At 37.3% G+C, this 27275-nt stretch overlaps 1 long non-coding RNA gene across 2 annotated transcripts in view; it reads left to right on the top strand.

Moving 5' to 3' along the window:
• Nucleotides 1-11269: 11269 nt before the first annotated feature.
• The window catches only part of LOC117001612, a 114603-nt gene continuing 98597 nt past the window's right edge, over nucleotides 11270-27275 (top strand). For both annotated transcript variants that reach the window (XR_004419080.1, XR_004419079.1), the window contains exons 1-2: nucleotides 11270-11405; nucleotides 20963-21049. This is a non-coding gene — a long non-coding RNA (uncharacterized LOC117001612). The remainder of the gene's footprint in view (nucleotides 11406-20962; nucleotides 21050-27275) is intronic.

Here is a 27275-nt window from a genome sequence, read left to right as displayed (position 1 = left end):
TAGAACTAATGTTTTGGAAAACTTGGTCTTTATTTACTTAGATAATCTCAATGTATAAATAAGTTATTTTGAATAGACTTCAGTGTAGATCCATTATGAAATTATATACTCATTTACAGTCACCAATATGGTAACTGCTGAACAAGTTTGGCAGTGATTTCAGAAAAACCTTCCAGAAACCTTAATATTTTTGCCAATGTTCTGCAAGATCTCCAAGCACTTTCCTTAGCCAGAAGGGTGCAACAAGAAGCACAGGGCAAATCAAATTAAGAGAAACTAATGTTCATGAGAAATCTGTCTTTTGTGTTTCTGTTCATAAAATATTGAACTGGGAATATTTTATGAACAAGGGGTGATGGGGAGCAGAGGGATAAATCTAGGAAACGTATGTTGCTCCCTGAAGTATAGCAAAACAGCAGTCCTTGAATGTATTTCCCAGATTATTTCTAGGTGACAAAGTTTTTGGGCTATCAGCATTTACTGAAACAACCTATTACGTAATTAACTGTTTCAGTGTAGGAACTATCTTAGTTCTTTCATTTTCATCATGGTAAATGCAGTATTTTTCCTTGGAAGGATTTTAAAAATATACCTGTGGTTGGAGAGGATGACTTTGATCACTTACTGGCATAGTTAATATAAAAATTCACAAAGTACTTAAATTTCCATGCATCTGGTGTTCCTGTTTCATAGCTCATGTTATAGTTTACTTATGTCATAGTCATTTGCATCAATTAAATTGAATTGGAATATTTTTCTCCTCCTACTTTAGCCCTTCATCTTCAGCTGTCAACATGCATATGCCAGTCAGCAGTGTAGCTGTCAAAGCTGACATCAACATCTGTACTTTTATTTTTCTGGTGTCTGTATCTGTCTTAATTCTGAGTATTTCTTCATGTTTTTCTTGCTGCTGATAAAAGGATTTGCAGAGAATTAAATTTTGACTGTCCCCCTCTTTAGGGGCCATAGAAATTTCACTGTGGAAACCTGACTTCAGCAGAGTCATTGTATTCCTATAATCGAGGTAGATTCTGGACAGTAGTTTTTCCTTGCCATCAAGAAATCCTGCCTTCACTGAGGTTAGTAAAAAATGCTTATTTCAATATAGCCAGTTATTCCATGATTTCATAGTCTCCATATTTCAGCTAACACAAAAGCTGTGATACTTCTTCTGAAAAGTAAAATTTGAGAGTATGAGGATAGTCAATGGTGTTTACAGCAATCTTCACAGTAGTGGTGCAATCAAGTTGTGAGAACATTATTGCTTGAAAGCTACCCAAGTGATATTTTGTTACTGAAGTGAAAAACTTCCTCATTTGCTTCAATGGGTGCGTTCCAGATCACTGAATAAAAAATGAAACATTTCAGACTTATAATTCTTCATGTAGAGATTAGGAGAATGTACAAATTAGGAGGAAACAGTGGAAGGAGCTCAGCAATAAAGCTTTTATAAATAAATAAAAAGCACCTAATTTTCAGAGCAAATGAGAGTGTACGATGAGTGATGTGCTCTTAATGAGTACTGAAAACCTTCCAGTGTAAATAAACAGATGGTAAAAATACTTAAGTTACAAATTTTTCAAACCACAAATACCTAAGTCACAGGTCTGTGCTGCAGACTTCAAAGGAAAACATTGCATCCAGCTTTTCCACTGTGTAAACATTTTCTTCCTCTTCAGAGGGAGATAAAAAATTGGTGCTTCCTTCACACAGGAAGGTTGTGAAGCTTGTTGAACAGCTCAGGGCTTGAAAGCTGACGGGTGCTCTGGTACAGCAGGTGTTAGTAATGCAGGAAGAGAAGTTTGGTGTGAGGAATGGCCAGAAGAAAGTAACCAACTGCAAAATCAAGTTGAGTCCACATGAGATCTGATCATGGGGATTATCTTGTTGGCCTCCAGAGACATTTGATTGGTACAGAAATGTGTTGGGAGACATTAGTGTGAAATGCACTCATTGTGTATGTTTATCTCTGAGTTACTGCATGATTTTATTCTAACGTAGCTCATAGAAAAGTCAGATACACTTCAGAAAATAAGGCAACATCTGGGAGACATGGATGCATTTTGTTGGTTAGATCTATATTGAGCCTCAGTGCAAAGAGAAAATTGAAAGGATTTTTTGTTGTTATTATTTAGGAATCACACAGAATTGTCTCTAAACATCAGGATAGTTCACATAGTGCTCAAATCAATAGTTCACTTCTGTCTTGCAGGGGTAAGCTGATAAACTCATGTTCATTACATGACATCCATATGTTCCAGCATGCCTGTTATGTTTACATAATAATATCATATGTTCTGAGATGTTCTTTCTGGGATTTAACATGTTCCATATTTTGATCAAGAAATAAATATGGGGAAGCCAAATGGGATTTTTTTTCCTCAGTCTTATGCCCTGGTGGATCAGTAAACACTAGTTTACTACTTTTCCTAGTAGAAACTGGAGTCCCTCTCAATTCAGGGAAAGGACTGAATTTTTAATTTGGCCTTAGCCAAAGATGATTTCTCAAGAAATCTTTCTCTCATGTTTTTTGCAAGGTCTTGTGTTTGACAGAAAAAACATGGGAGTAGGAAGCAGTTTCAGGCACTCAGTACTTGTTTAGATTGTTGTTTTGACTCAGTTTTTCTATACACCAGATTAATTTTGTAGCTAGTGCTTTAGCCAAAATCAGAAATGAGTGGTGTGCATCTAATAAACTTGCTGTTTGTCTTGATTTTTTTATGCTAATGTCAATGATTAGCAATGATTAGCTTCAGAAGAGTCCAAATAACTCCCAGGGTATAAAAGCAAATTCCTTTCATGGTGACTAGGACATGACTATGCTTTTTCTCTTCCCAGGAGGCTGGCATGTGAATTTAAGAGACTTTTCCTAGCTTCATGGAAATGGCAGAGTTTAGCTGCTGTTAGTTTACATGTTGGGTGTCCTGAGTGGGTGAGATCCTGTCCACTTCTGAATCCTATCCAGACTTTCAGACCTTGTCTTGGTGCTGATGAATTCCCTCCAGTGCACTTCAGAAACATTTGTGCTTCACTTCTCTCATAACCAGGTACTCCACACAGCCTGTTACAAATGATTCTGCAGTATCTTTGGCTCCCAGCAGGAAAACTCTGAATTGCTCCTGGTAATTGCTTCAAATCTGCAGCCCTGACAGGTATTTTTAGGCCTGTCTTGAAGAGATATCAGCTCCCATTCACTTCAACTTCTTTGCCTGGAGTCACTGCAGCTCCAGACACATCAGTGGAATGGGGTGTAATTGTGGGCTCATGCCTTCTCCATCCACCCACCAATCTCAGCTGCCTTAAAGCAGCCTCCTGCTGTGCTACAGGGAGCATTTAGAGCCTTTCTGAGCAAAGCAAACTTCAGCTGTGGGTTGTGCCTGAATTTAAAGACTGCCTTGGAAGGAGGAGGAGTGGAGATGCCTTATGAAATCCCTCCTTTAGAACAATATGACTTATAAGTGTGGAACACTTCAAGCTATGAATTTCATTGGAATTGTATGACTTAGACTACTCATCCTCCTGAAATGCTGAATTCCCACTATTTTCAGTCATTCTAGCACAAGTGGTAAGATGTTATAAGGCTGATTAACAGGGTAATGCAGGTCTAAACCATACTGTCATAAAATTGAGTAGGATTTGGTGAGAAGTAGGGAAACAATCTGGTAGCATGTAAATGTTCCAAGAGATTTTACCAAAAAGGACAAGAGAGAGGAGAAGAAAATCCCCTTTCACTGCTCCATTTAGACCAGGTTGTATCCATGCTAGAACACCAGAACATTTGTTCCCAGAAACAATCTCTTTGAACTCAGCAGAGCTAGTAATTGAAGTTTTGTGTACAGGCTGCATGCAGCTTCACTGGGCAGCTGCTGGTTAGCTCATGCAGCTTCAGCTTTTTCCTTTTAACAACTTCTTCATGCTTTATAGATGATTCCCAATAAAAAGGGAAAGGAGGTGGAAGGAAGGGCTAATAAGGGGGTTGGGAAGTCTAGAAAGAAGACCAAGATAGGAAGGGGTTTTTTATTATTTTTACTACTTTTATGCAACCCAAAGGATAAAATTAGCAAGACTGGAAACTTTTTGAACTGATGCTGTATTCTGACATTTAAAATATAACTTTTAATCTTCTGTAGCTGTTGAAAGATGTGGCTCTGGCTCACTCCTTGTTTCTAATCAGTGAATAAAGTACAAATCCCACCAAGTCTGTCTTTCATCAAGCAAGTGAGAAATCTGCATGGTCACTCTAACACATCTTACCAGAGAGCAGCTGGGATATGCTCCGTGCTTTGGCAAACTCAAGTTTTTTTAACTGCTGGCATAGAGTTGATTGAATTGTTGGCTTTTTGCAATACAAGGTTTTATGACTTCTAATATAAAACAGAAGATAAAGGGGGAACAATACAAAATAATGTATCAATGGCAGATAATGTTAACCTGATAGTGTACTCATAGTTTCAAGAAATCTCTCAGACCATTCGAAATGCCTTCCTATCAATTTGTATTATATATGAAGGAAGCAGTATTAAAGCCAGGAAAATATCAACTATAAGTCAGTGCACTTAATACAGACAGCAAATGGACAATAATGTGGATAAATTTTTCTGAAGAATGGAATGTACAGGAATCCATCTCCTAATTTATATCAACTCCATGTCAATCAAATAAGGCTGATCACTTGTTGGAACAGTATATCAAGAGAAGGGAAATGCACAAGCATGAAGATAAGCCAGTAAATTTTGTGATAAAAGGACAATATGCACTTTTCCAACATGGGAAATGTAGCACATTTATCTTTTCAGATATTTTAGTGGCTGAACTACAGCCACAAAAAAAAAAAAAACAAACAGCAGCACTAGCAACCACAACTGTGTCTTACATAGAGTGGAAGTAGTCTCTGACAACTAAAGCTGAACTATTTTTCTCAGGAAGTATTCTGTAGAAACAAAAACATACAAAAACAATTGAAAGAAAATATTTGCTCTGGTAAATGAGTTCGTACTCATTGCAAGAACAATTGAGTTATTTAGCTTAATTGGCACAAGTGCACATAGAGAAATACAATTATGTCTATCAAAATTTTCAGCAGAAATAGTAGCACATGAGGAAAAACTGGGGGGAAATCAAGTAATTTTAATGTCAAAGAATATTTTTAGCAATAGAAGTACCTAAAGAGAAAAATTATTTTCTTATTTGAAGATAAGGTAGCATCTACTTCCTATTGAGGTAAAATGCCTCTGTGAAGGAGCCCACTGTGCTCAATGGCAATCTTTCCATATGGTTCTGTGGGCTTTAATCAGGCCTGAGTTTTCAATTTGTCTGTCTGCATCTGTTTGTCTGTCAGCAACCAGTCCTTTGTAGCTCCTTCTGGGCTCACTTTATAAAGGTTTTACAAATCTAAACTGGAAAGAAAGCATTTGTTTAATGGCACTTCAGCTCAAAACACAGGCTCAGCTGTCAGTCTGAACTTCCCCAGTCATTGCAGGGCTCTTTGCTGGGTTAGGGCAGCCAAGACTCCCAGCTTTGATCTGCTGTGGCTTCAGCTGGACTAGTCCCAATGGGAAGGAACCCTCTCAAGGAAGCTGCATTTAAAGCTAACAAAAATGTCACCATCATGTCAGTGAGGATATGTCTTGTTCTTCGTGTTTTGTCCCTTTAATATCTTCACTCTGTAAGGTCTCCCAGGCAGTGATTGCTTCTTTGTGTGGGTGTATGTGAGATTTGAAAGGGTAGTCACTGCAGTAATGCAAATAATAATGCAGAATTTAAAGTAGAAAACTGTGCTGTGATATGGGTTTGGGGAATTTAAAAACAAATATGCCAAAAGAATAGCTTTAAATTACTCCTCTAATAATACATCTGTGGTTACATGCAATATAGGCTGTGTGAATGCACATTCTATTCTTCCTTGCATGAATTTAAGTCTAATGCAAAATTGACAGATCCATTCATGCCTATGAAATTAAATCCAAAAAGGTTAGTATAAGCACTAGGTTTAATGATCACTGCACAATATAATTAAAAGATGATGTTACTTGAATATCAGATTTTCTGTATGTATGTTTATTTGGAGTTTTTAATTGAAAATAAACAAAATCAGAAGTGCAAAAAAAAGTAGAAAAGATGTGTGAAATGTAATGATAATGGTTGACTTCTAAACAGCCAAGGAAATTATAGTCATCTTATGTGTGGGACAGGAACAAACACCTCTTAATTGCACTTCATTATAACGTACCTTTCTCTTCTCAGTTGTATATATTAATTATAAAAATCATGTTTCAGAGACGAAAAGCTGTACAATAGGGTTTTTCTTCTTTTCCCTCCCTCCCTTGTGCTGTCTGCAGCAGGATGGAAGAACAATATCAACTGTCATCCACAGGAAGAGCTTAAGAGCTTTCAAAGACAAATCATAAAAAGAATGAAAGGCTATTATAAAAAAAGGAGGAAAATGCTTTGATTTCACAGATTTGCTACTTATTAATGTTTAAGGTTCTCTCTTCTTCTTAAAAATATCTTCTCATATTGTTTTGTATGTGTTATGTGCAGGTACATCACTTTTTGATGACTATATCACATGACACATGGATTACGTAGATCATTATTAACAGATGGAGGTTGAGGGGATAAGACAGGGGAAAGGCACTGAGGCAGCCCTCCAGGACTTGTTTCACTTCTTTGGGTAAATTGTAGAACACTTGGACATGAATTTTGTGACACAAAGTGACACTGACTTTTGAAGTTTTGGAGTTTTTTCCATTCCAGTTCATTAATGTGTTTCACTGGAGCAGTATTTTGATAGAGACCCTGCAAAGTAAGGACATGACCGTCTCAAGTCTTTTGTGGTCACCTGGGACCAAACTTTGCTGTGTTTGCTCTCTTCGTTTGGGTTTTCAGTTCTGCTGTTTCCTATACAATTAGCCAGGATGTTTCCCTAAAACCTGCCTTCCTGCTTACAAAGCTGAGTATTCTCACAGGTTTTGTTGATTCTAGGAGCTGGATGTCACCTTACAGCATAACTAACCACTGCATGACACTTGGTGTGCAGTACCTGGGTGATAAAGCAGCAAGTAATTACCTGGTTATGCTGGCTTTTATTATCCATCCTCTTGGAGCTTTTCCCATTTATTCCACTCTTTTCTATTTCCCTCTATGCCTTTCCTGAAACAGGTGCTGGGCACTGGGGTGCCTCCCAGGCTGTTTTGTTTCTCCTGAACCTGACAGCATCTCCTGCAGCCTCTGAGGATCTTACAGATGCAATGTCTCTGTCAGAGTTAGACACAACCCATGGCTCTTTGTTGCATGCATGGCCTATTGATAGCAGGTGAAGACCTACTGTTGCATTTATGTTATATATAAAATATATATTCTTGCAGGAAAAGGAAAAATCAATGAACTATATTTCATTAGTAGCTATGACTGTCAGGGTTTCCTGAAAGGTTAAGTGCTCACAGAAATACAGGTGTTGCGATTACACTCTGGTTTTCTGGATGTGCCTTCCAAACTTTTAAACTACAGTTCCTTCAGAGAATAAAGAAAAGACATTCCTGTCCAAATGGCTGGTCTGTTACTTCAGTGCATTCCTGGGGGTGGATGCTGGCTTCTGTCAGCTGAAGTTTTCCTGCTAATGCATTCACATTTCACTTGTTTTTCCAGATAGATGAGGGAACTCCTCTCAAAGCTGCCATTTATCTTACTAGACCTTATGCTTGTTCTGGTGGGGGGAAATCTTCCAAGTGTGACAGCTTGAGACTTATTAAATTTAAAGTGGATATAAAATAGGTATGAAGGAGATAGGTACTATCAATAGGTACTGTTCTTAGAATACAAACTTTTACTTTACTAATGAATTCCTTTTTTTTCCTACTACCTGCAAAAATCCCTACCAGCTATCAGTGAAAATGGCAATAACTACCAAAGGTAGAAGTCTTTTTCCTCTCTCAAGCATAGTTGCAGTTTGAATATTTTTTCAGTGGGTTGGTAAATTTATTAAAAATAGATTAAACAGTAAAAAAGGAAAGATGCTTTATTTACAGAATTACTCTAAATTGTGAGCAGGAACTAGACTGGCTAACAGATCATCCTGAGAGAAAAACAAATAGTTGTCTCTTTTTCTTCTCTGAAAATATTTTCTTCTTTCTTCCTATTATGTACTTTGATCTTATTATATGTCAGAGTAATTCAAAGACACAACAGAATCAGTGGAAACTTTCTGCACTCCTCTTTGGTTTAATGTCATTTCTGAAGTAGCTTAACCATTAACATGTATAAAGCCACCTAACTACATGAAGAATAATCACATGATCGTTTTTTTCCTGAGGAAATATTAACTTTAAGCTGGGATAACCAACTTCCAAGAATTCACATAAAAACATAATGAAGTTAATATTAAATAAAAGACTTGTGCAAGCTTTTATTTTTACAATATGTGCTGATGTGTCCCTGATTTAATCGTGTTTTGTTTATGATTAATGAATGATTCACCTTGAAGATCAAAGTTTGATTCATATCTCATTACAAATTGAAAGAAATCATCTGTTTAGAAAATAAAAGAAAGCTACTTTATGTCTTACCAAGTACTACAGATTTAGCCAAATACTGAGAATTGAAGCTGAGAGTAGCTGGGAAAGTTTCAGTTATGACAAGTGCAATCAGACCTCAGACTGCTCAGGAAATCTTCATGTATAAATTGTGATCATTCAAAGCATGAAAAACTATTTCTTTACTGTATTTTATCTTAAATGTTGACTTATGCAGCTGAAATAAAAATTTAAACGTGGAATTTTTCAGTTTATATTCAACGTGTTTATAAGGCAAAATAAAATACATTCATGAAGAAAAGCAGCTAGAAATGTGACCACGTTTCTTTTTGTCAAAAGAAAATGCACAATTGTGCAAGTTTCAGTTTATATTTCACTAGGGGTATAGCCATTTCTGTGACACTTCACCTACATAAAATATTACCAGGTAACAGATCTTAGGAAAGATCTGAAGTAAACTGCAACACTAAGGAAAGTATCTCTGTTTCAATCCAGAGTGCAAAATTATTTGTGTCTATGTTATAAGTTAATCAATTTTGATGTGTTGGGCTTTTTCTGCTCACACAATAAGGATTATTTTATAAACATCCATATTGGAGTGTGAGAAGGTAAATTTGCAGGAAGCATCAATTATTTAAAAAAAAAAAACTGATATAATGGCAAGGTTTTCATATGCTTGTGACCTGAGATCTACAATGTTGTATCTTTTAATTTTTAGAGGAGAAACACAGTCTGAAGATTGTCTGGGGTGGATAGATAATGGTTCATTTGATAGCCTAGGATTCATTGTATCTAACAATCTTTTCTGCAAAAATGGTTTTATTACAATGATGGACAGGTGACCATCCTGCTGCTATCAGTGGATAACAGAAAATTGTTTAGACCCTAGAATAGGGATATGACAGAATTATTGTCCAAGTATTAATGAAAAATTCATTGCAAAAATCAGCTCTCAACTCATATTTATCTCTAGTTCTCTGATGAAGAGTGAGTGAGCAGGTTTCACATGTTAGTTCTGGCCTGTACTGAATTTTATTTCTTAGAATAATTCTTTGGTGATAATGATGGAGGAGCTACAGGATGGCCAGTTGAAAACCACAATGCAAAACCAGACTGTATGATGTGAGTGGGAGCTTATGAATAGTTCAAAATGGGCCTCTGCAGAGAAAGGTGTTGCTATTTTCCTGGTGGAAGAAATATTCCTGTCTCTTGTTTTCTTCATTTACTGATAGAAAAGTGGACAGTTAATTACTTATTTTAGGTAAAGTCTTGCAAGCAGAGGATTATATAATTCAAATTGATTCTGGTGGAATTAACCTATTACAGTAACATAAGTGTTATAGTTAATTTACTTTCCTGTGAAATATTCTTGATTATTTGATGTATAATTTTGTGTTATACTTTCCAACTTAAAGAAGCTTGAGAACTTTTGAAAAAAATGTCAGTTTTCTGGTTCAGTGAGTTCACTGCTGTCCATGTAAACTCCACATGGTTCACTTGGATTTTACATTTCATAACTCTTTGTGGCACGTTTCATTCAGTCTGGTTCACCTTGATATTGACATCACAGAGTTCAATGACTTCTGTATGGTTTGTTTCCCCACTTAAAAATAATATAGCTCTGAGAATTGAGTGATCTTTGTCCTGTGGTTTGCTTAATATTGTGGGTTATGTTTTTTCTATTTGTTCAGAACTATTTGTACTTGGATTATTAATCTATAACTAAATGTTGTCCTCTGTGTTCATCCTGCTGACGATATCTGGAATCAGGCCAAAGCTCTTTTCCTTAAAATTGTGCAAATTATGTTTATTGTTACTTTCTTCTTCACTTATGATCTTTTGGGAATCATGTCACAAGGGGGAAATATTAGCACAGAGTAGTATTAGTACCTGAGCTAGTTCCATCTTTTTACAGGCAAAAGCCTTGGATATCCTGCCTAAACCAAGCCTTAATGGGAATTCTGTCTGTCTCTCTCAAGGGCAGTGTATCAGGCAGAGGAGCTGAACTGCAATTTGAGCAATTATGGTTTAATAGGAGCTATGGCCAGTCACTGTCTGAACTCACTGTGTGAGCACCAGCAAACATTCCTAAGGAATATCCTGTTTCACAAGGAGCTGCTGGGGAAGGGGACCCAAAGCACTGTGCCATGTCCAGGTCTCCCAGAGGAGGCACTTCAGTGCCTGGAGCATTTTGCCTTCCAGTGTCTGTGCCAATGGCTTGGCTGGAGGGGGGAAATCCTTCTTCCAGGGAAAACTTCGCTCAGAGTCACTGCTAGAGTCTAAGCCATGCACAGTCAGGATCACAGGTTTGATCCTCTCGAGTCATACAGAGAATTTCAGCCTTCGGGGTTGTTTGAAAATTTGTGCCGCCTTAACCTAAAAGGAAACAAACCAAGCTTGAGGCCATAAGGAAGCTTTTGTTTGGGTCAAAACTTCAGATATAGATTGAACTGAAAGACTGAACAAATGAAAATTCAAAAAATTCTGAATTATCATAGGTGGATGGAGTTAACTATCAGCTTCATGGCATGAGGGCTGCATAGTTTCTCTGCTGGTACTGTCATTGCAACCTGTGCTGTTGTTAAATGCAGCCTTCAATGAGACAGTTGCAGGATGGATTTTTGTGTGCAGATAGAGATCTACATGATGAAAAAATATGAGATTCTTAATGATCATGTAACAGTTTGATGTTAGTTGCTTAATGTGTTTCCCTTCTCTTTTTCACTATGATAGTGTGTGACAGATGGTACAAAACAGAGCACCTCAGCTTCCTAAAAAATTAACCCAGCTTTGAACATCTGGAAGCACAGAATGCTGAAAAAAAAGAGGCTTTGTGCAGAGTTTTCAAACAGTTGGGAGGACACACACGTTCTGGTAAGTCTGCTTCATTGGCTGCAAATGTGCCATGCTGTTGGTAAGCTTCTAACTTGGGCTAAACTTCACCTGCCATCAGAGTTTTTCTGAGTAATCTGTGTTACCTCATCTTTAAAGGCATTACATTGATGGGAAGTGAGGAATATCTAATGCTGCAGTTCAGATACCCATCTTAGAAATTTACTGTAAATAAGCATTAATCTATGCCAATGTAAATGTTGAAAGTTCTCTATGGGTAGAAATTTTGCACACACTTCTTCCCAGTTGTCATTGTGAAAGACTGTGGACCAATTCTGTTTGGATAAATCCTTCTGTCTCCCTGTACTTATTTTCAAGTGTACAAGTAATCAATTTTAAAAATATGTTCCCATTCACATTCTATCAGAGATTTAAGGGAAAATGGAAAAAAACCTTACTTGCTCACAGTAAAGTTAATGAAGTTGGAGACTTCCATATTTGTAAGTTACCAAGAAAATAACTTGAAGTGAGGAAGTTTGATGACTGTATCAAAATCTTCCTAATCATAACTGGCATCTTTTAAAGAGTGGATTCCTTCTAGATAGTGTGTACAGCACCACAAATATGCAAAAGAAGAAGAAATAAAAATGCCAGAGTTTTTCTTCCTCTCCTCTTTCATACTTGCATTATGTATCAGTAATTGCATTGCTTCTGAAACTCGTTGAAGACAGATGAGTTCAGCAGTTTTTAAGAACCCTGTATTTGATGTCTGGCAAAATGTATATTTACACTAATATTCACTAGTGTGTACACACCAGGTCAAATCTCTAAGTCTTACAAAACATGATATGAATGGTAATTTCTGTTTCAGTAACAGAATTAGAAATTATTCCAAAGATATTGCTGGGCAGGGAGGAACAAGTGTGTGAAAAGAGAGGAAGCTTTATTTAGTACTTTTAAAATAAAATTTTCAATGCAAGTTTAAAAATTGCATCAGAATGTTAAATGTAAATTAATGGCATGCATAAGTAAGTGGGAGATAAAACCCAAAAGTAAGAGGGCTATTTTATATTTATGCTGACCTGCACCAAGTATATTTCCATCTGCTTACAGTACTAGTAACTATTTCGTCCTGTTCCTGAGGAAAATGTAGCCTGATTGCTCTAGAAAAAATACACCAGATTTGAGTTGCATAAATATAACTCAGAACATGGCTTGTTATGTAATAATACAATAACAAGCAAGAAGATGAATTAATATGCATCAAAAATATTACAAAAACCCTTATTTTTGCAAACAGAAGTAGTTGCCTTAAATTGCACTGCAAATAGGATTGCACAAACCTTTTGAATTCCTTTAGTTTCCCTGAAAGAGTTAATTTCTAATTATTTTATTAACAATGCAACAAGCTGATAAAAATGGAAGCTTGTACGGCTTCACAGCCAAGGCCTTCCTGTCATGCTCAGAGCCCTTTAGTTCTACTGTTGTTCCTGTGTAAGAATCAATACCACAGGCAGCAATTATGTGGTGTTGTTTTTTGGCTAAAATTCCCACACATCTGGGATAAACAGATATTCTATTCGAACTTCCTCTGTTAACTCCACCAGTTTCCATGGAATGACTCTCTATATGCTTGTTAAGTAAATGATTGTTATAAGACTATGGAGACATGGTCGATCAAATTAACCCCTTTTGTCCAGCCTCCAAAATGGTTCCCTTCATTTGCCTAAATTCAGCTGCTTTGGGGAATTTTTTCAAGCTTGAAGGACTCTCTGGATTCATCACATTAGCAAACTGTAACCTGAGAAGAGGGTCTTTGGAACAGCAGGACTTCTTTGGCCCCCAATTGTTTTGCTAATCAAGATTATTGCCACTATTGAGATGTGGAAAGATAGCCTAGCTGACAAAATTTGTCAGCTTCCCATGAAATAGTTCTGTCAGTTTAGTCAGGGTGCCGGCTAATATTAACATATAAATGAAGTCTCTCCCCCTCACCCCTTAATAGATGCAGAGAAAATATAAACACACACACAAAAAACCCCTCTGTGCTTAAATCAAACAAGCTTCTTTTCTCAGCTCTAGCCCATGTCCCTGGAAATCCTGTGAGCAGTGGAGCTAAAGGGAGGGGGGAGGGAAGCAGAATTTGCACAAAACTACTTTTAAGCCATAAAGCAGCAAAGCCCCACTCCCTGCTGATAGCAACAGGAGATTGATTACGCCTGCAAAAGTACAAATGGTTGCCTGAATGCAAGTGGCAGACCTCCAAAGCAGTGTGCTCTATGTGCTGGTTTTACATTTTATAGCGGAGGGCTTGGATACAAAGTGGAAGAGTGGAACAGGGGCTATGAAAGAGTTATCTCTGCCCAGAGGTCAAAGCTGGGAGCGGGTCCCAGCCCGGCCCCTGCGCTGCCACCGCGCTCCAAACCCGTCCCAGCACCTGTTTGCTGCCTTTCACTCTCTTCTCTCATAATCAGAATACATATTGCATTTTCCAGCTGACCTACGAGGTGATATAATCTAATGCTCTTTCACCCACTTACACAAATTTTGCATTACTTTGTCAAAGGCAAATGCCTTGCATCACTCTGGCGGCAACTCTTTCAAACCCCAGCTGTACCCAGATTATAAAAAAGTAATTCAAACTTACGCTCATTTTAATTGTAAATGGATCTGCTGAATGTTCTCTTAATCTTTTAGCCTGATTTAAATATAAATAAATTAATATCTCGTGATATTTGTAATCTGCAAGTCAGCAATATTGGCCTTTTGGTACTAAATTAGCCCTTGAATGGCAACTGTGCAGCAGCTTTGTGTAGTTAGTGTAGGCATCGGAGATGACTCTTCTAGCAAGTTCAATAGGCTTTGCAAAGCATAGCTTTAAATAGAAGAAATCCTTCAATCATGATTTGTTCTTGCTTTATGAGAAACAATCAGATTATTCCTTTGTGCTGGTCTGTGACAATACTCCAAAGCATGAATGAAAACTGGAATATATGTTCCCCCAGTGGATTACATCAGCCTTCTTGATCATTGGGCTAACATGAAAAAATAGATTTAATGTGTAAAATATCTGTCACTGAAGAGAATATTAAGAAAATTACTTGGGAGCAGTTTGTGAGAACTTCAGAAGCAATGAGTTAATGACAAAGCACAGCATTTGTTAAGAAGTTCAAGGCAGATCATTCCTAAAGAGTTCCAGGCAAGTAGCTGAACTCCCTGCTTCATGATTTTAGAAGATGTCATACAGAATTGATTTCAACTTCTCCAAGATAAAATACTGTGTAAAATATTCCATTAGTTGCCCAGAATGTGGAGCTAAAGAAGCATAATCTAAACAGTTTCACTGGTACATCTTGCCCTGAGTTAACGCCTACCCTTGATCTGAACCTTCTGAAAAAAATAACTGGGAGGCACAATATTAAGCATTGTTGGCAGTAAGAAAGAGTTTATAATAATCATAATAAAATAAGAAATCTTCTGGTTAAAGTCATAGTCTGATTAAAATTCTGATCTCAGAATCTTGGTGAATTTCCTGGATTTCACTTCCAGCCCAGTAAAGTTTGCCTACATTGAATCCTGCTCCCTCCTGTGACCTGATTCCTCTGCTGGAGAGTGTGAGATGGGGAAGGCTGAGGGATGTCTTACTGCCCACCATGCTGTGTGTGGATGTTTTCATACAAACAGAGGAGTAGTCTTTGTCCCAGGGAGTTTACAGCCTGGAACAGCTTTTAATTATCTCTTAAGGTATCAGTTCATCAAAACATAGATGTTCTAAACATTAACTTCATCCAGCTCTAGAACCTCTTGCAGTCTGGCTTCTGTTACAAGCACCAAGTCTAAAACTTCATAGATACCTTTAAATAGTTAAAGAAATAATATTGGCAGAAAGAAGTCAGTCTTCTGCTGAACAGCTGTCTTTCAGGCCAGTGCTATCCAGAACTCAAGTAAAGTTTCCAGGAGTCAGCAAGACACACTTGGCCATATGCTTTGAAACCTCAATGTACTGTGCATGACTTTACTCATGCTTGTTTCTGATCACACTCCTTCATTTTGCACCTGCACCACTTGTCAGGTGTGTAGTTCCTCTAAGAAAAAGAAGGCCAGGGTGTGGAGCTTTGTCCAGGGCAGCAATGGCCCAGCTTGGGAGCTTGCCTCGCCGAGGGAGCAGGCGGTGCTCATAATGGAGCCCTTCATACCTCGGCAGAACAGCTGCCTCACACTCCAGTGCACACAAACAAAACACCTGCTTCAACCAGGGAAAACAGTAAGCAGTGAGACTGGATATGTGGTGGATGGCGTTCAGACTTTCTCTTTTATCTCTTTTGAAATGTTATAACATATTTTTCTGCATTGTGGTCATTTTGAAAAGTTGTGCAATCTTGTTTATTGAACCGTTTTTTTTCTTCTCTTTTTTTGAGAGCCACTGCCACTGCTAATATTTTGCTTTTTGTCATTAGTAAAGACAAACCTCTTTAAGCTTGGTTTGGGTAAGTGTCCTGCAAATCTGGCTACCTAGCTTTTAGACTTACTTCAAGCTGTATCACTTTAACTTGACTACAGGCAGCCTTTCATTGTTACCTATCCTTTTTTGAGGTATTGGACAGGTGCTGAATTCTGCTTGGTTTGGTATTTTTCTTGCATGTTGAAGATATATGGGTGTAATTCTTTCATGCAGTGCTTCATCAGTCCTATTGAAGTGCAACTTCCAGGGTGCAACTTCAAGGATCTTTGTAAGGCAAATGGCATTTTGGCATTCTAATTTTGGCTTTGCCTTTCAATGTATCAGGATAGGAGACCGAAATGGCTCTTCAGGAATGGCAAAAGGATAAGCAACTCCACTGAAAATAAGTATATAATGCTGATTAAAAGATTATGAACTTATATCTCAAGATCACCAATAAACTTCTGTAACTTCTTGCTTTCTGTTTGCTCAGATTCATCCTTGTTTCTGACAGATCTCCCTTGGTTTCAGCTGAACTGCCCATCAGTGCAGGGAAGCTCTCCATAATGGCTCTTGTCATATGGCAGCTGTTATCATTTGCACTTTGTCATACAAATTTATCATCTCCATCAGTTCATAATAAGCCTGACTGATACCATAAAAATCCTATAATGCCAGCAACAATAATTGTCATTCTAGTTGGATGTTGTAGAAGAGAGCTTAAGGATTTCGTGTTTAAATTTTAAATGAAATATTCTCTCACCGTTATGGGTGGTCTCCTTCTGAAACCTTGGTAGGACAGTATAGTAACACTGCCCAACACCACTGCCTGAACTAAGCATTTAAAAAAAAAAATCCTCAGTGCTGTCAGCCTTTAAATGTTCTAAGTTGAATATGCACATAGTGTATGCATTAATCAAAATAAATTTCAACTTCCCTTTTATTTTTAGTTTTGCCCTAAATTTTATTGGACTGACTAATTCCATGTAATAAGCATAACTATTTTATTTAACCAGGGGAAATGAGTGGGAACAAGTTCCGACTGACAATGGCTCTCTGCTGGAACCCAGAGAAGCAAATGCAAGCAATGCAGTAAGGAAGATCAAACTTGTTACACTGCTGATATTCTAAGAGTTTGAACTCGGACTCCCTGCTGACCTCAATTTTACAATGATAATCATTTCCTAAAATGTCTTCATTTTGTAAATGAAGCTGTACCTCCCTCTGAAGCAGGGGTTTGCAAAGATTAAATCATTTACATTTCAAAGGGTTCATTTTTTTGCCAGTGTGAGAAATACTCAAGCAGGAAAATGAGTGCTCCTTTTAATTTTTGAAAGCTGGGAGAGCATTCATAGTGAAAATAATCACAGCCTATTACAGCAGCCTTGCTTGCCCATTCCCACTTCAAAAGGATGAGCCTATCTTTTCCCCGCCCAGCAGTGAATGACCACTTAAATGAGTGATGGCTTATTAATACTATGACTCAGCCACTTCTCGATAAGGAGAACAATAAGGGGTCAAAGCTTGAGCATCCCTTACAGGAATTAATGAGAACATGTTGCTGGTAATTTGGTCTTTTGGAGATTACATTTAAATTAAAAGGTTCTTGTGTCAGGCTTAATGGTGAGACTGGTGTTGTCACTATTTGAAATCCAGAGACTGCATTTTTGTCCTTTCTACCTATATAATTTCACTGACTTTATCAAAGTTGCCTTGGGGGTTGGATACCATTTAAAGAACAATATCAGAGAAACTGGAAAAACAAAACCTTAAGGAAGTTCTCCAAAAGTAACCCCTCAAAACTGCACACATTTATTTGGGCATAGTGTTGTTTTCAGTGTCAGGATATATAATTACAAAAATAATTAAATGCATGTATCTGAGATATGTTGCATTAACATTTCTGCATAGGACCTGGAGCTAATTCATTGCCAAAGAATGTTCACTCTGAAGGTGTGTGAAAAACAATTTATCAGGCAGTTGTTTTACAAATGTGGGGGCCTTTTCTTTGGTTCCTCATACTTTCCATTAAAGGCTTAGCACTTGGGATGTCTGGTTTTATTCTTAACTTTTACTTTTACATTTTATTATTGATATTGAAATTGATGATTATTGAAACTTTTTAACAAAGGGATAAAACACAATGGTGGGATCAAAGTAACTTAAAGGAGTTAAATTGCTTATAGTGTTATCTGTTATTAACTTCAGCAGAGAAATCCAACCTACAGCTCTTCTATTATCTGTTTCTTGAAGTTTAGCATTTAGCATCTTTTCTGACTTGAAACTAGTGCAAAGATGGATTCTAGGTAGAATTACAAATATAAACCAGTACTTGTGCTAATTAGTGCATCGTGTGCTAAGTAATGCACGTTGCATTTTCAAGGGACTTTGAAAAGGTGGGAATCAACTATTTATAAACATTTCAGATGTAATTCTAAGGAAAGTTAAAATTCAGCTGTCTTCTCATGGTGCAATGGTGTTAAAATGTAAAAAATTTGACTTCTTATAAAAATAGGCAAATCATAAGCATGAGAAGTTTTATGATATAGTTTTTTTTCTGATGTATCTAGAAGGCATATAAAAATTTTCCTTTTTTAAAATCTTTTTTTATCTATAACAAGATGATCTTACTATGGCTAATGGAGAACTACAAATCTTAAAATATATAAAACGATACCATGCTATAAGAAAAGCAAATATGGTTGTTCTGAGTTGAAAAACTTATGAAGTATTAATGGAAAAGCATCCACTTACAATACCAATCCACAGATAAGATTCTCTGTTCCATGCAAGAAAAATTTAGATTTGCACTGGAAAATAAAAGAACAGGTTCTAGTGCAAGTATGCAAAATGTTGAATAAAGTTGTAATGAACCTTCCTTATCAGGCATTAGTTCACCTAGCATGGGATTCTTGGGGAAATAAAATGTCCTTTTGAGCAATTTTGAGCATTTTGAGCAATAGCATCACCAGGAATTCAGAAAGTGGAGGTAGGCTAAGTCCTTATGGTAGTACCATGATAACAAATGGCACAACAGGAAAGAGAAGGGACTCCTTCCCTTGTCTTTAAAGATGCCTAAAAAATATTTTAGAAATGTGTACTGGAAATGATCTCTTTCTGTATCTTGTTCCCCCATTTTTCTTTAAAACAGAGGTTCTGGGTGACTGAGATTGTTTCTGTTTCACCAGGCTGAGAAGATCCCTTGATTTTGTGGTCAGCCTTTGCTGACATCTGGGGGAATGTTCAAAATGCACTTGTTGAGTGCTTACAAGGAGGTGCAACTTGCTTTTCAGAGGACTTCTACATCTTCTAGGCTCTTAAGGAATCAGAAGCCTTCCAGATCCTTTGTCATGATCCTTGCTGGGGCCCCAGGGACAGTTTTTGTCCTTTATTTGACCACTTAAACGCTGATTACTCTGAGCCTACTCATGATGCAGTAGGCTTGTACATATTGCTCTTGCCAGAGGCAATGAAACTCGTCTCATTTGGAAATATAGAATGTGACTACTCCTTAATCAGGAGAATATTTCACGGCTCGAGTCTTGAACAGCCTCTCTTTGCTATGCAATAACTTTTAAAAAGAATGTGATCCAGAGCAATGAGGAAGAGTTGTGAAGAGAGGGCATGACTGGGGAGCCCAGTTTAGCTGGTGCCAAGGAGAGGGGCTGGCAGCCCCCAGCACTGGGCACTGGGAAGCCGGAGCTGCCTGGAACTGCTGCCAGCCAGAGCCTCCCTGGGGGTGGCTGGCTTGATGCAGGGGACTCTTGTTTTGTGGCTAGTGGCTGACTTATTGTTCCTGAGAAAAGTGGCAACAAGCCAAGTAAAAGCCCTTTTTGTCCTTTACTCCCAACAGGGGACTTGGTAATGGTTTGTCATGTGCCTGGGCATAATCCAGGCAAAGTCCCCATATGCAATTAAAATAGATTTTGCTACTGTATGAGTTTCTTAGGAAGTGGCACTCCAAGTTACGGGTACTGCTCATTCTTTTATTTAATGTTTTTGTCTGGTTTCAATGCTTAATTTTCTTGGGAATTGTTTTTGTCTTTTAATCAATACTCATTTTTCAGTATCAGCACTCCTTTAAATAATTCCGGTAGTTTGTACATTACATAAAAGAGATATGATTTATAAACAGTAATGTCTATGAGTAGTCATCTCTCCTTAATGTAAATTCCAATATACATCATGATCAGAAATCTCCAAAGTATTGGTTTACCATTTAATAAAAGTATTAGTAGCACATACTTAAATCTCACCAATAAATTATATCCCTTTTGAACAGTCCTCACAGCAGTCTGTCATCATTGGATTTTACTCCCTTGTAGCCTTAGTTATGCTTTTATTTGTAATTTTAAAAATTATTCTTATTATTCACTTTTAACATACTTGAATGTAATAGACCTAATGGTACTAGAAAATCAATCTTAGTTGGTTCCTGTAGCTGTTGTGCAGTTTTATGCCATTTTCCACAGTTTGAATACTGTGGACTACAGCTATCTTAGATGACCATGATAGATACATGGCAGGCAGAATCTCACAATTATTCATGTTGAGTAGTAGTTCTGCAGTAGATTATTTCTATGAAATTCAGTGGAACGTTACGGGAAACAATGGGCTTGCACTTTAGCTACCTTTTCTCATGACAAATCTATGTTTTGTAAGGCAATATTAGAAATCATTTGAGGAAAAAAAAGTATTTTGACAGAAAATATCATCTCATTAAAAACAGAAAGGTTCACCCAATACTCTTAAGTTATAGAACCCGAACTTTTCTAGAAAAAGAAAGATAATTGCATCCAGATTACAGTGATTGGTCAAAGGGAGCTGCCTCTGCACTAGAATATTAAGTGTTTGGATTATGCCCTCCTATGTGAAAGCACATTTGGAATTTCAGCTCCAGTAAATATTTCTACAGTACTGTAGAAGTATTTCTGCAATAATTCCATGTTATCTCTGCATAACTTTGGAAATTCTACATTAAAATCTTAATAGGAGTAGTTGAGAAAATTGATACAGAAGGTGTCTAGGTGGGGGTTAGAATATTCATGGAGAATCTGCAAGGCAGGAGGATGCTGCCACATCTCTATGACTGATTAGGCCATATTAGATGCCTGTTTTTTCATTAAAACCTTAAACAATTCCTTTTTTTCTTGTGCAGGTATAAGGGCAGAACTGGTTGGATGTGAGATGCAGTGGATAAGAGAGAAGTGGCACTCAATTCTGCCTTTTAAGGAATATCCTAATTGTAAGTATCCTCAGTAGTTGTTTATTTCTTGTAATTTTAATAGATCAAGTAGCCTTATCTTGCTAGGTAAAACAATTGCTGTGCACCTGATGCAAGGTAGTGCAAGAGGGGAACTTATTTTGTGGGGGGAACACTCTGGATCTTATCCAGATTGCTTAACAGAACACTTTCATTAATGAAGCAGTGCTGGCCATCACAAAGTCAACTGCATTCATGTTTTAATTGTTGTAGCTCTCAAATTCTTCATTTTTCTTCAGGATTAGTTCTTTCCTAATGATATTAGAAGTAGCATATTTCCCAAGAGTATGTCTTAGCATTTCTCTTATGAGTAGCTCTGAAACACTCAAACACTTTCTGATTATTTAGTTTTGTATCTTGCAGGTCCTGATTCCTAAACTGAAATATTTAACAGGGAAACATCTGGGAGTGGTTTAATAATGAAATGTATATAGTCTAGAAGGTAGTGCACTCTTGACAGGCTCAGTGGGAATCTCAGCCTGACCTGTGAAAATTGCCCCATGAAGTGCTCTGAGAGCAAGCCCCAGCACAAAGTGGAATATTTTAAGCCAACTTGCCTATGTAAAATTCCTGCATAAATGATTATATTTCTCTTGATGCAAAGAGAAATGCAAGGTACTCTCAGTTATCATCTGATAGTGAACCATCTTCTGGAACACACACCAGTTTGGCTGTGGGACATTTAGTCCAGGTGGAATTTCTCCAACTTGCTGGAGTTAAATCATTGCCAGGGTTGTGTCCTGTATGTAAATAAAAGAAAGAGATATCCTGCTGGAGACTTTATTCTCAAAAATTTATTTTTATTTTTAAACAAATGGCATTTCTGAGAAATTTTGTAAAATGTTTCAAGATAAAAGAATGTTAAATATAGCTAGAAATAAGAGAGCCACATGTTGAAAGCGTATCAGCTTTGAAACCACACACTTAACCCTGGAACTCAACAAGATTTCACATTTTAAATAAAAAATTCAACTTCCTGGAAAGATAAAGTTCATTCATCTTGAGGGTAGCCTAGAAAAAATAGGGAAACATGATCCATGGAGAAGCTCTTCACTAAGATAAGTATCTTTGACATTTGAAAAAAATATATATAATGTGTAAAAATAAGATGGGTCATATCCATTCCTAAAAAAACCTGTTGTTATAGTTGTACATCAAAGTAAAAGTAGGATTCTTTCCTGAGTGGTTTTTCTGGCTAATAAGTACATTATCTTACAAAACCATTGCCAGAAACATAAAATCTTTGCTCAATGGGAAAGAAATGTACCATTTTAGCACTCCTATTTGAAACATTATGCAGAACACAGGCTGTTCTTAGTTCAATGCAAGTGTTACGCAAATAATGCTATTAAAAGTTTGGTCCACTAGAAGAAATTTTTCTGGTTGGTTCTAAATCATATTGATAAATGTCAACATTTGTGTTTAACACAATATACACATGTTTGTGTAACCATCATCTCTGTTCAATTGAATTGATCTTATTTCTTGCATAAACTGAGCTTTCATCCTGGAAAATGTTTTCCAGTAACACAAGGGCAGATCAGGAAATGTGTAAAATGGATCAGTGCCCAAAAGACTAAGTTATACATCTATTCTTGGAAAAACATGAGGACATGCTGTCTTAAAAAGAAAGGCATAAATTACAGAACATTAAGTTCATTTGGACTGGCATATTGAGCTACACCATCAATACAAATCCTCAGTATGTCTGTCACTGCAATGTGTAGGGTCTATTTTGAAGGTGGCTACCTAGACAGACACACGGTGGGGGCCAGTGAGTGCCCATGGATGGAGCTTTCAGCTTCCCCAGGGATTTTGCAGATTTTCACAGGGAGCTCCAGGAAGAGTCTCTGTGTCAGCACAAGAGGGTGCTTAATCTTCACTGGAGCTTGCTTTCTTTCAAGAGGCATTCAAGTTCTTGCCATTCTGCACTGCGTTTGGAAATGCTTTCTGGGCTGAAATCTTACAGGTGTCATGGGCTGTGTCTGAATTTCAAAGCAGGTGCCTCTTGAGGGCCTGGCCCACGGCCCCCCACAGCTCTGCCCACTCAAAGGCCTTGCTCACCTTCTTCAGGAGCACTCCAGATGTGTGTGTAGCCTGCTCAGACCCTGAGAAATGCATTGGTGTCCAAGCCCTCAGCTGTACCCCATAAAACCTGTTGCGTTTACATTCCTTTCTCAAGGAAGCCCACAGCTGAGCTGTTGACACACTGACAGTGCCTGCACACTAACTAGTCTGAAGCTCATTCAGAAATCAGGTTTAGCTTTCCCCATTTGTACTGGGCCCTCTATATATCCCAGTAAAATTGCTGCCCCAGTGGAGAAACAGCACGTGGAGGCACTGGTGACAGCCTCTGAGAAACAAGGAAAATTTAGAGAATTCAGGGTACAACAATTTTCAGTAAAGCCTGCCCACCTATTTAGTATCATAAATGCCTTTTGGAGCAGTGTCATGTTCATTTTATACCTATAGAGAATCAAACACACCTTTGATTGTCTCATTAAGAGAAGAAGTAATATTTTTCAATAATATCCAAGGCATTTGTTTCAAATTGTTGGAGAATCTCTGCCTAAATAAATGCAATGTGTTTATATGATGAATGCTTTCTGTAGATGTTGCCCTACCTTCTGATGATTGAGTCTAACCCTCTTTAACGACTTTGACAAGATTATTGCCTGAAGTAACTTTTTAAATTAGCATTCTTGTTTGTTTACGTCTAGAGATTGAGGGGGGAAATAACTAAAAGCTTTGGAACAACCATTGAGTCTACACTTGCTCTAAGCTGGAAGAAAATAATTTTTAGTATATGTTTAAAATTATATAACAGGTTTCAGATGTTGGTTCAAATTACTGTTAAAATGACATTCAAATCTGGGAGTGTTTCTCGCTGGTTTTATCCTTTTAAAAATTTCCACTGTGCTTTTTTTCATCTTTAATTAAATTTCAATTCATTTTATAATAGTAATTAAAGTATTTACAGCAAGAAATTCTATCCATTTGCAAAATGGCAATAAATTATAACATTTTCACAAACAAACAAACTTTTTAGAAGGCTTGCAAAGTCTTTATCCTGCATTTGTAAGGCTATGAAGGGAAGATTATCAGCTGGTATAAGTCACTGTCATTCACTGGAGTCAGAATAGTAATTTTGATTTACAACAGTTTAGAATTTGGCCAATAATGTAATTAATATAATCAAAACCATGTACAGACACCAGAATAAACAATACCAAACTGTAAGGCAAGTAACCTATCTTACAATGAAAATAAAATAAATGTCCCAGGCTTCTTAAATCACTGTTTCATTACATAGCTTTGCTTTCTATCATCTTTGATCTCTTTCATTTCATTAGAGCAAACTTCTTGTTAGAGGCATGACTGTCTTCCTATGAAACTGATCTCACATTCAGCACTGATATCTAGTGACTTGTTCCAGTTTCATCTTTGGTCTTTTTATACAGCACTTAAAAAATTAAATAAACACAAATTATTACATCATCAGTAGAGGAACATATGGCACATCCAAAAGTGAGTACACAATAAATATGTTTCCAATAAATACTTTGGTGCTGAGCAAATTTCAGAAGAGAGCAGACAGTAAACCACCATTCTGCTATTAATGCCTTTTCTTAGCATGGTAGCAGTTATTATATTAGTTTAATCATAGCCAAGCAGTTGAGGTGCAGTAGCACTGCTTATTACACCAGCCATTATCATCCCACTGTTACTTTGGGCTTTCCTCATGTGTTTTTTATTCACTGTATCACTCAGATGCATAGCTTGTAAGCTTTCTTATGTTGTATAAAAAATGGGTGTATTTACGTGTCACAACTGGGCCTTGATATATTATTATGGACTTCATATGCTGATTACAATAATTTCAGGGCAGTGAAGGAAAAAAATAATTTAGCCTCAGGATAGAACATTCTGTAAAAATTTTACCTTGTTTAGTTTGCATTGATTCACAGCTGTGTAGAGAAGCACAACAGAGAAGGCTTAGAAGAGCATGGCTACTACATACCAATTTTAGCAATTGTTGTCTCCAAAGTAAATTTCACAATGTTATGTTCATGAAGTGATGCCAGTTTATTTGTGATGTTTGTGAATTCTGAGTATTGGGACAAATTAGGACATTTTCAGTGGGCTCTCTTATCTGTAATAAAAGTAATGGAAGACCTGCATTTTGACCAATTCTGTATTTAGGAACAGATTCTTATACATGGAGTCTGGACAAATGAGGCTTCTGCAAATACACTGTCCCATTACAGCTTTCTAATTAAAGATCAGCTGCAGGAAACAGTAAATTCAAAACAGTGATGACAATATTAAAACTTCCCGGGGAAAAAGGAGAGCATTGGAGATAAGGATGCAAATATCCTAATAAAAGAAATTGCACTAAATGCTTATGGTGACTCTAAGGCATTGTGCAACTATTCACAGTGGGCTGTAGATGAGAATATGAAAAAGATGAGTGTTCTAACATCAAGGGGTGTGAATGACAAACAGATGCTAAACAGACAAATGAGCTATGGCTGAAGGAGGCCAGTGCTGTTGTATGCGGAGGGAAGAGAGAGGAGAGGAAGAGGTGGATAAAAAAAATATAGCCCCAGAGAAAGCTGAAAACCATGCTGAGAAGTAGTCTGGAGAAGATCACAGGAAACAGCTTATGGAATTAAAAACATTTGGGAAATTACAGCACTTAGGAGGAATTAAATATAAGAAAGTAATGGTCATCTATGAAAATAGAAACTTCAAAAAGGAAGGGACTGCAGCACGGAACCTGGAGGAGAAGAGCTGGAAAATCAGTAGATATGATCTCAGCATGAATAAAGAGTCATGCTAAGGACCCTGTGCAGCATATCAGTCTCTAGGAAGACCTTTCATGAACAGTTAACAAGAGACTTTGGCAAGAGAGAGCAAGGAAACGTCTGAGAGACAGGAATATCTGACTGAAGTGATGGTCTTACATCAGTCCCATCATGGCTGGGAAGAATGTGTATCAGATATAAATAGCAGCTTAATTTATTTCAAGTGGATATAACTTGTTTTTCACTGATACTTCTTATTGTTAATTTGTTAAAGATGCTGGGACTATATAGATAATTATAAGCATAATTTACAAAGTAGTATAAATTTACATTTACAGTAAAGTAAGAGGCACACTAAAATTGTGCAAACGTATTTTTTATTTTCCTGATGAATTAACCATATTGAAAGCATTATTTTCAGACTCAATCACCCATGTAAGCCAGTGGAAGTATTTGTCCTGTGTTCAGATTCAAGAAATAGGCCCAAGAATAGATAAGAAAATTAGTTCATAATGAGAGCAGATGCTACAGAGACAAAAGATATCTTTAAAAATTGTATATGGCTTAATCCCATAGCCATTTTCTGTACATTTGGAGTCTAGCTTTTAAAAGTATTAGACAAATTTTCTGCTCAGCAGTGCGATGTGTCTGATGCAGAAGCTGCAGAATTAATGCTCACCTCCCTGCCTGCAGCACTCAGGTATCTTTGCCTGGGTGTTTGCCAAACCATTCCTGTACCAAACATGACATGAAGCTTCATGGGTAACCAGTTTTCATCTCATTTCCTTTGTGCCAAAATCTCTAAGGCGCAGACCATGGGAATTAAGTACCAGAATCTCGCTGGATGGGACTGGGATTAGGCACTTTGGTACCTTTGTACCCAATTTTAAATGCTTATTTACCTGTACAAAACTTGCTTGTTACTTTGTTAAACGTTCTGTAAAACAATCCCACAACTCCTTAGGCTAATGTAGAGTAACCTCAATAGAAGAAAAATTTTCCTTTCAAAAGTATGCAGAAAAAATCTGTTAAATTTACTTTAGGAATGTGGTCCAGCTCCCTCACATACTGGGCAAAAGAGGTGAAGCCACTGGAGAAGAGTGACCTGCTCTGCTTGGAAAATGCAAGTTCATTCAAAACATGGGGTTGTAAGGGAAAGAAAGGGGAAATATTCTTAAAATGTTCTATGAATGATGGCCCAAGGGTGTCCAAGAGCAGAATTCCAAATCCTGAGTGACAATCTTTTGTTGAGTGTGTGTGTGTTTGATCTCCTACATGTCTCTGAGCATGAGTACCACGAGAGAGCTTCTGACCTTTTGGTTTTGTACATTCTGGTGTGAGACTGAATTGTCTTGCCATAAGAGCTTGTAAAGTTACAAAATCATCAAATGTGATCATAG

This window comes from Catharus ustulatus, chromosome 11 (assembly GCF_009819885.2).
Source record: "Catharus ustulatus isolate bCatUst1 chromosome 11, bCatUst1.pri.v2, whole genome shotgun sequence".
NCBI lineage: Eukaryota > Metazoa > Chordata > Aves > Passeriformes > Turdidae > Catharus > Catharus ustulatus.
The sequence above is the reverse complement of the archived record's forward strand: the minus strand, read 5'-3'. Positions and strand labels throughout refer to the sequence as shown.